The sequence below is a fragment of the Oncorhynchus tshawytscha genome, unplaced genomic scaffold (genome assembly GCF_018296145.1).
Source record: "Oncorhynchus tshawytscha isolate Ot180627B unplaced genomic scaffold, Otsh_v2.0 Un_scaffold_4_pilon_pilon, whole genome shotgun sequence".
NCBI classification, from domain to species: Eukaryota; Metazoa; Chordata; class Actinopteri; order Salmoniformes; family Salmonidae; genus Oncorhynchus; species Oncorhynchus tshawytscha.
Window position 1 is genome coordinate 522,135 of NW_024609834.1, and position 9,978 is coordinate 532,112.

Genomic DNA, 9,978 nt, shown 5'->3' on the forward strand with positions numbered 1-9,978 from the left:
TTGATTATTTTTTTCTTCAAGTAATGGCTTTTTTTCTGGCCACTCTTCCGTAAAGCCCAGCTCTGTGGAGTGTATAGCTTAGTGGTCCTATGGACAGATACTCCAATCTCCTCTGTGGAGCTTTGCAGCTCCTTCAGGGTTATCGTAAGTCTCTTTGTTGCCTCTCTGATTAATGCCCTGCTTGCCTGGTACGTGAGTTCACAGTCCTTGTGTCGTCCTCAAAGCGGGCGAAGAAGGTGTTTAGCTTGTCTGGGAGCAAGGCGTCGGCGACGTGGCTGGTTTTCTCTTTATAATCTGTGATTGTCTGGAGTCCCTGACACATACTTCTCATGTCTGAGCCAAGACATATGTAATGTAAACAGGACAGTAAAATTGTGCATAAATATGATTCATGCACGTACACATGACCACATGCATGTACAAATGTAACCGATGTGAAATGTCTAGCTAGTTAGCGGTGGTGTGCGCTAATAGTGTTTCAATCGGTGACGTCACTCGCTCTGAGACCTGAAGTAGTTGTTCCCCTTGCTCTGCAAGGGTCGTGGCTTTTGTGGAGCAATGGGTAATGATGCTTCGTGGTTTACTGTTGTTGATGTGTGCAGAGGAGCCAGGGTCGGGGCGAGGGATGGACGAAAGCTATACTGTTACACACACTACACACCCACAAACACACACACACACACACTCTATTCTTGTGCCAGTGGAAGCTGTTGTCATCTGCCAGAAGGAGGATGTTTCATGGACTTCCAAGTTCTGTCTGTGGAGGTTCCTCAGCTGGTCCTTGGGGAATAGGATGAAAGTATAATCAGAACATGCAGAAAAGAAATGCAGAATGCGTCAATGTGTACAGAGACTTACAGAAAACACATTGAGTAAATAGGCTACAGTTTATCTACTAATATATCAATGACATGAATTAAATTTATGTCAGACTGTGAATGGATCAGAGGTTACTCATTGTGAGGGCTGCTCCAGTTAGGCCTACTCTCTTTCAGGAATTGATACAGAACCATTCTCTCCACAACCTACAAAACAACACAACAACAAGATCCAATTTCTGCTACTTTAGGGTAAAGAAGCAACTGGGACTAAGCAAATAATTAAATGGAGGAATATCCATCTACACCCTCTCTCCCGTTGTAGTTTACAAGCATGGAAGAGGAAAGGGGAATAGGGCTAAATAGCTAGATTAAATAAATGCCAAAGAAGAAGAAATAGGAATAGGGACTATATGGAGAGAGCGTGCCTCTGCCGCAGGCTGGAAGCCAACACTAAGAGACCATAATAAACGCATGTACATTTTGTATACTCGTCCTATATCTTTTTACCTGGAATTTTGTCAAAGATGCAAAAAAGTGACTTGAAGTTGGAGGTTTAGCCAATATGTTTAGTCTACTCTAGCCAAAGAGAATATACATTTGAAAACTCTCAGTTATGCCAACGAGGGAGTCTGCGCTTCTCGAGATAGCTAATGCGCAGATCAAATACACTGCAGGAACGGCAGAGCTACCGACTTTGGATGTCCCTACCCCTTTGAGGTTGAAAATGTAAAATGGTTTGGGTAAGGGTAGGTGTTAAGATTAGGGTTTAAGGTAGGGATGTCCCAAGGAACCCAGATTGCACAGACCCTGCAGGATCATGCGAGCAACTGTTTAACACTTGTAGGACAATTACACCCCCTAGTGGTTATATATATTACTGCACACACTCAAAGCACGAGATCTCGTTTGACATGAGCGCTTTCCCATGGTAGTGAATACCTGTAGGCCTACACTGCAGCCTGAAATCAACAGGATCCAGAAATGGTTCATGTGAAGGTGGTTTTAGTCTTTTTTATAAACAATGGTGATAAACGGCACTTCTCAAGTTGAAAATAAGTCACGAAAGAAACATTATTGTTTCTGCAGCTGAACGATATCTGGGATTAAAATATTTCACATCTGAAGAGCTACATGTAGTACGCCTACAATCTGGAGCGGTCCCTGCCTCTCAGGCCCCAGAGCCTGCAAATTACTGAAGGTGTGGGACATTTCTGTTGATAATTACAGTTGAAGTCGGAAGTTTACATACACCTTAGCCAAATACATTTAAACCAAGTTTTTCATAATTCCTGACATTTGATCCTCGTACAAAATCCCTGTTTTCGGTCAGTTAGGATCTCCACTTTATTTTAAGAATGTGAAATGTCAGAATAATAGTAGAGAGAATGATTAATTTCAGCTTTTATTTCTTTCATCACATTCCCAGTGGGTCAGAAGTTTACATACACTCAATTAGTATTTGCTAGCATTGCCTATAATAAAATGTTTAACTTGGGTCAAACGTTTTGGGTAGCCTTCCACAAGCTTCCCACAATAAGTTGGGTGAATTTTGGCCCATTCCTCCTGACAGAGCTGGTGTAACTGAATCAGGTTTGTAGGCCTTCTTGCTCACACACACTTTTCCAGTTCTGCCCACACATTTTCCATAGTATTGAGGTCAGGGCTTTGTGATGGCCACTCCAATACCTTGACTTTGTTGTCCTTAAGCCATTTTGCCACAACTGTGGAAGTATGCTTGGGGTCATTGTCCATTTGGAAGACCCATTTGCGACCAAGCTTTAACTTCATGACTGATGTCTTGAGATGTTGCTTCAATATATCCACATAATTTTCCTTCTCATGAAACCATCTATTTTGTGAAGTGCACCAGTCCCTCCTGCAGCAAAGCACCCCCACAACATGATGCTGCCACCCCGGTGCTTCACGATTGGGATGGTGTTCTTCGACTTGCAAGCCTCCCCTTTTTTCCTCCAAACATAACAATGGACATTACGGCCAAACAGTTTTGTTTTCGTTTCATCAGACCATAGAACATTTCTCCAAAAGGTATAATCTTTGTCCCCATGTGCAGTTGCAAACCGTAGTCTGGCTTTTTTATGGCAGTTTTGGAGCAGTGGCTTCTTCCTTGCTGAGCGTCCTTTCAGGTTATGTCGATATGGGACTCGTTTTACTGTGTATATAGATACTTTTGTACCTGTTTCCTCCAGCATCTTCACAAGGTCCTTTGCTGTTGTTCTGGGATTGATTTGCAGTTTTTGCACCAAAGTACGTTCACCTCTAGGACACAGAATGCGTCTCCTTCCTGAGGGGTATGACGGCTGCGTGGTCCCATGGTGTTTATACTTGCATACTTTTGTTTGTACAGATTAACGTGGTACCTTCAGACATTTGGAAATTGCTCCCAAGGATGAACCAGACTTGTGGAGGTGTACAATTGGTTTTCTGAGGTCTTGGCTGATTTCCTTTGATTTTCCTATGATGTCAAGCAAAGAGGCACTGAGTTTGAAGGTAGGCCTTGAAATACATCCGCAGGTACTCCTCCAATTGGCTCAAATTATGTCAATTAGTCAATGAGAAGCTTCTAAAGCCATGACGTCATTTTCTGGAATTTTCCAAGCTGTTTAAAGGCACAGTCAACTTTGTGTACAGTATGTAAACTTCTGACCCACTGGAATTGTAATACAGTGAATTACAAGTGAAATAATCTGTCTGTAAACAATTGTTGGAAAAATTCCTTGTGTCATGCACAAAGGTGATGTCCTAACTGACTTGCCAAAACTATAGTTGTTAACAACAAATTTGTGGAGTGGTTGAAAAACGAGTTTTAATGACTCCAACAAGTGTATGTAAACTTCCGACTTCAACTGTATATTTGTTGTAGTTTTTGTGGATTTATGTTACTTTTTCCCTTCCAGTAATGGAATTTACTTTTCTTTTGTGAATTCTTATTCAGTGAGGTTTAACGGCGGTTGGCATCCAATATGTTCCATTGTCGCCCCAAACTGAACTATAATATAGATCCATTATACTTTGTGATCCAAAGTGGGAAAGGGGAACCGGAAAAAATCAAATGTAAAAATATCATATACACTGCTCAAAAAAATAAAGGGAACACTAAAATAACACATCCTAGATCTGAATGAATGAAATATTCTTATTAAATACTTTTTTCTTTACATAGTTGAATGTGCGGACAACAAAATCACACAACAATTATCAATGGAAATCAAATTTATCAACCCATGGAGGTCTGGATTTGGAGTCACACTCAAAATTAAAGTGGAAAACCACACTACAGGCTGATCCAACTTTGATGTAATGTCCTTAAAACAAGTCAAAATGAGGCTCAGTAGTGTGTGGCCTCCACGTGCCTGTATGACCTCCCTACAACGCCTGGGCATGTTCCTGATGAGGTGGCGGATGGTCTCCTGAGGGATCTCCTCCCAGACCTGGACTAAAGCATCCGCCAACTCCTGGACAGTCTGTGGTGCAACGTAGCGTTGGGGGATGGAGCGAGACATGATGTCCCAGATGTGCTCAATTGGATTCAGGTCTGGGGAACGGGCGGGCCAGTCCATAGCATCAATGCCTTCCTCTTGCAGGAACTTCTGACACTCTCCAGCCACATGAGGTCTAGCATTGTCTTGCATTAGAAGGAACCCAGGGCCAACCGCACCATTATATGGTCTCACAAGGGGCCTGAGGATCTCATCTCGGTACCTAATGGCAGTCAGGCTACCTCTGGCGAGCACATGGAGGGCTGTGCGGCCCCCCAAAGAAATGCCACCCCACACCATGACTGACGCACCGCCAAACCGGTCATGCAGGAGGATGTTGCAGGCAGCAGAACGTTCTCCACTGTGTCTCCAGACTGTCACGTCTGTCACGTGCTCAGTGTGAACCTGCTTTCATCTGTGAAGAGCACAGAGCGCCAGTGGCGAATTTGCCAATCTTGGTGTTCTCTGGCAAATGCCAAACATCCTGCACGGTGTTGGGCTGTAAGCACAACCCCCACCTGTGGACGTCGGGCCCTCATACCACCCTCATGGAGTCTGTTTCTGACCGTTTGAGCAGACACATGCACATTTGTGGCCTGCTGGAGGTCATAACTGCAGAACCGCTCCTTTATTGGGGGTGTCTTGCTAATTGCCTATAATTTCCACCTGTTGTCTATTCCATTTGCACAACAGCATGTGAAATTTATTGTCAATCAGTGTTGCTTCCTAAGTGGACAGTTTGATTTCACAGAAGTGTGATTGACTTGGAGTTACATTGTGTTGTTTAAGTGTTCCCTTTATTTCTTTTAGCAGTGTATTTTAATTACTAACCCTATACCCATTAAAAACTATCACATTATTCCACTACTTTAACCCTCTCTGATCCTACCCCAGGCCAACGGACTGAGAGGACAGGACACTACCACCCAACACACACTGTAACTCTTCTGAAGTGAAATCTGATACCCCCAGGTACTCTGCAGCTGCCATCACAACATCTATTTTCTGTGATTTATATTCCATTTCTGCCGTACAGTTGATAACAGTGCTATGAGCGCTAAGAAGCCAACCTTACTGAAGCATATACAGTGCATTCGGAAAGTATTCAGACCCCTTCTCCTTTTCCACATTTTGTTATGTTATAGCCTTATTCTAAAATTGATTAAATACAGTGGGGCAAAAAAGTATTTAGTCAGCCACCAATTGTGCAAGTTCTCCCACTTAAAAAGACGAGAGAGGCCTGTAATTTTCAACATAGGTACACTTCAACTATGACAGACAAAATGAGAAAAAAAATCCAGAAAATCACATTGTAGGATTTTTAATGAATTTATTTGCAAATTATCAGCATTCTTTGTCCTCCAAACACGACGAGCATGGTGGTGGCAGAATCATGCTTGGGAATGTTTTTCAGTGACAGGGACTGAGAGACTATTCAGGAATGAGAGAAAGATGAACGAAGCAAAGTACAGAGGGATTCTTGATGAAAACCTGCTACAGAGCGCTCAGGACCTCAGACTGGGGCGAAGGTTCACCTTCCAACAGGACAACGACCCTAAGCACACAGCCAAGACAATGCAGGAATGGGACAGGTCTCAATGTCCTTGAGTGGCCCAGCCAGAGCCCAGACTTGAACCCGATCGAACATCTCTGGAGAGACCTGAATATAGCTGTGCAGCGACACTCCCCATCCAACCTGACAGAGCTTGAAAAGATCTGCATAGAAGAATGAGAAATTTCCCAAATACAGGTGTGCCAAGCTTATAGCGTCATACTCAAGAAGACTCGAGGCTATAATTACTGCTAAAGGTGCTTCAACAATGTTCTGAAAACTTCTTGGAACTTCCGGTGAAATTGGAGGGCGCGCAATTCAAATAAATAATCCTAAACATTATGGATATTAAACATCTAGGTACATACAAGTGCCTTATATCGGTTAAAAGCTTAAATTCTTGTTAATCTAACTGCATTGTCCAATTTACAATAGTCTTTACAACAATAGCATGTCATGCGATTGTTTGAGGACGGCGCCCCACATCAAAATATTTTTCAACCAGCACAGGCTTCATAAAATCACAATTAGCAAATAAATATTCACTTACTTTTTGAAAATATTCCTCTGATTTGCAATCCCAAGGGTCCCAGCTACAACATGCATGGTCGTTTTGTTAGATAAAATCCTTCTTTATATCCCAAAAAGTCAGTTTAGTTGGCGTCATCGATTTGAGTAATCCACTCGTTCAACATGCCGAGAAAGGAATCCAAAAAGCTACAGCTAAACTTTGTTAAAACAAGTCAAATTACATTTCTATTTAATCCTCAGGTACCCTAAAATGCAATTAAACTATAATATTTCATACGGAAAGAAGTATGTTCAATAGAAAAGTAAAAGTAGCAAGTGCGCGTCGTCTTCGTCACACGAGCACAGACTGATTTCCAACACTGACTCCCAGTACCAAAACTCAACATTCTTCCTCGTTTGGGAAGAAACAAGCCCGAAACCTTGAAAAAGACTGTTGACATCTAGTGGAAGCCATAGGAATTGCAATCTGGGAGCTGGAATTGCATAGGACCCTTAGCTTTCCATTGAAAGAGCATGGGCTCTCAAAAAAAAATATTCCCGGATGGTTTTTCTTTGGATTTTCTACTACCATATCAATTGTGTTAAAGTCTCATACATTATTTTAACATTTCTACAAACTTCAAAGTGTTTTCTGTCCAATGGTACCAATTATATGGAAAACACCATATCCTGGCTTCTGGGCCTGAGTAACATGCAGTTTACTTTGGGCACATCAGTCAGACAGGAAGTGGAGAAAAATAGACCCTAGCCTACAGGTCTGAATACTTATGTAAATCTGATATTTCAGTTTTTTTATTTGTAATACATTTGCCAAAAATAACTCTACAAACCTGTTTTTTCTTTGTCATTATGGGGTATTGTGTGTAGATTGGTGATGGGAAAAAAACGAAGTAATCCATTTTAGAGTAAGGCTGTAACGTGACAAAGTGTGGAAAAAGTCAAGGGGTCTGAATACTTTCCAAAGGCACTGTATCACTCATTGGTCTATTCCTCTATACTTGCACAGATCTACAATTCACAGGAATCCTCTCAGAATCCCTCAGTCTTGACCCATCGTCCTCTACTTTCTTCACTGCCTCAGCATAAGACACCTTCTGCACTACTCTGACTCTAGCCACCTCATCCTGCCTCTCTCGAACCGCACACTTCTGATCCCCAGCAACATGTACACCCCTACAGTTGACCCACACAACTTTATCCACCAAAACTACACAATCCTATTTTCCATGCCCTCCTGCACACTTCCCACATCTTGTACTCTCCCTTCTACACACTACTGTGACATGACCATAAACGTTGCCCCTGAAACAGCGTAGTGGTTTCTGCACAAACGCTCTAACAGGATAACTGATATTTCCTGACATTTTTGCATAAACTTCTCTATTTTGCCACGCTTACCACTGGGTCTGCATCGCACCAAACGGCGGGCATCACAAATACCAGGAATCTTCAACTTCAATTGCTCCACCTCCACACTTAACGCTACCCCAGAAATCACTCCTGTCAATGATGCCCTGTTTCTAAGAGCAAAGCAAAAAACAGGTATTTACCCAAGTTGCCTCGCACGGAGCGCTTACTCCCTCTGATGAAACACAAACAAACATCACAAGTCAACTTTGGGTTACATTCACCGGCTCAACAGCACCCATCACCTTTTCCACCCAACCTGAAACCACCCATGGATCAGCCAAAAGGCCTGGTTCCACCCTCTTCAAAAATCTCACTCCCACTGGACGAAACGTATCTTTAGCATAACCATTAATGCAGGCGCCGAGCTTCTCACAAGACCTTCTACCCCTACCATTTCACATCCAGAGCTAGAACTGGCATCCGGCTCACTCTGTTTGAACTTTTCACCAATCTTCCTCTACATACCATCCCTTGTTATTGCTAGCCTCAACAGATTCAAGCCCATCCTCTGCTCTACCCTCAGTCTTTTATACCTCCTCTCTCTTTACCTCCAATCCTCCTCCCTTAACCAATTACCCAACTCCTTCTGAAAATATTAAACTTTTTCAAGCCAAAATCTATTTTTAGCCTCCTCGAGAGACATACTAAGCCATGTACTCCATCCACTTCAAACACACTACTCTTCTACAGTGGCGATTGATATTTTTCACCCCCGCCCAGTTGGTGGGGGCATACAACTCTAACGATTGTTTGCGGACCACCATAATACCATAGAAGAAGAAGACCTGAGCGCTTGCCCCTCACCCGGCTTTACGAATGGGATGCACCATTGAGTGCTACATCCTGAGGAGTACGTGCTGATTGTATGGAGATTGTGACAGCCGGTTAAATGGCATCACATGACAAGGCAGTAACAAGATGTATGTCAGGAGAAGTGCAGTATTATCATAAGGAGAGTTATACCTGGAATACAGAGGAGGAAGGGCGGACAAAAGGGAGATGGTTTGTCAAATAAGAATGGTAGAAAGTGTACGCAGAGTGGGTTGAAGACAGGAGGAGAAATGGAAGTGAATGAAGGTGAAGTATTGGAGGTGGTAGGTGTGGTGAAGTTCTTGGAGCCCGGGGGTCAGGATAAAGATGAGTCTGTGACAGTAGGAGTGAAGTTTTGGGAAAAAGTGGACCCTTGCTTTATGGCTGATCCATTTGAGGTTTCAGGGTAGTTGAATACAGAGTTGGGTGCTATGGAATCGGTGAGGGTAACCAGAAGTAGTATTTTAATAATTGTATGTGTTTCTGCTGGTCAGAGGGAGCAGGCGCTCCATGTTAAACGAATTGGGGGAAGATATGTGAATTGTTTTGCTCTCAAGAAAAGGGTGCCATTGAAAGGAGTGATTAATTGGGTAGCGGTAAATGTGAAAGCTGACCAACTGAAGGGGAAGATTCCCAGTGTATGTGATGCTCGTCATTTGGTGTGACACAGACAGGGTGGTGTGAGTGAGTCATTGTCTGTACTTTTGAGTATTGATATTGAGTCTTTGCCCAACAAAGTGATGTTAGGATATATAAGTTATCATGTACGAGCTTTTGTGCAGACTACATTACGTTGTTACAGGTGTCAAGCTTATGGGCATGTGGCAGCAGTGTGTAGGAGGGAGGTTCTAGGTGTGAGAATAGTACAGAAGGGCATGAGACAAAGGAATGTGTAGCATTGGGGAAAGTAGTGGTATGTGTTAGTTGGTAGGGTGCCCATGGGGCTGTGGATCAAAATTGTCCCATGTGACAGAGGCAGGTTGAGGTTTCCAGGGTTAGAGTAGTGCAGAAGTTGTCATATGCTGAGGCAGTAAAGAAAGTAGATGAAGATGGGTCAAGGGGGAGGGATCCTGAGGGGAGTGGTGTGAGTAGTAGATGTGTACCAGTACAGGGGGATAAACCATCAATGATATATGTTTTAGTAAGATTGGATTTTTGGCATTTATAGTAATGGTTATCAACTGTACTGCAGGGATAGAACGTAAGTCGCAAAAAATAGAGGGTGTGGTGGCAGCTGTAGAGAGGTATTTGACATCAGAAGAATATGACATCAGAAGAATTACAGGGTGTGTTAAGTGGTGGTGTCCCATCCTTTCAGGCTGTTGGCCTGAAGTAGGACTAAATATATTTAAATAGT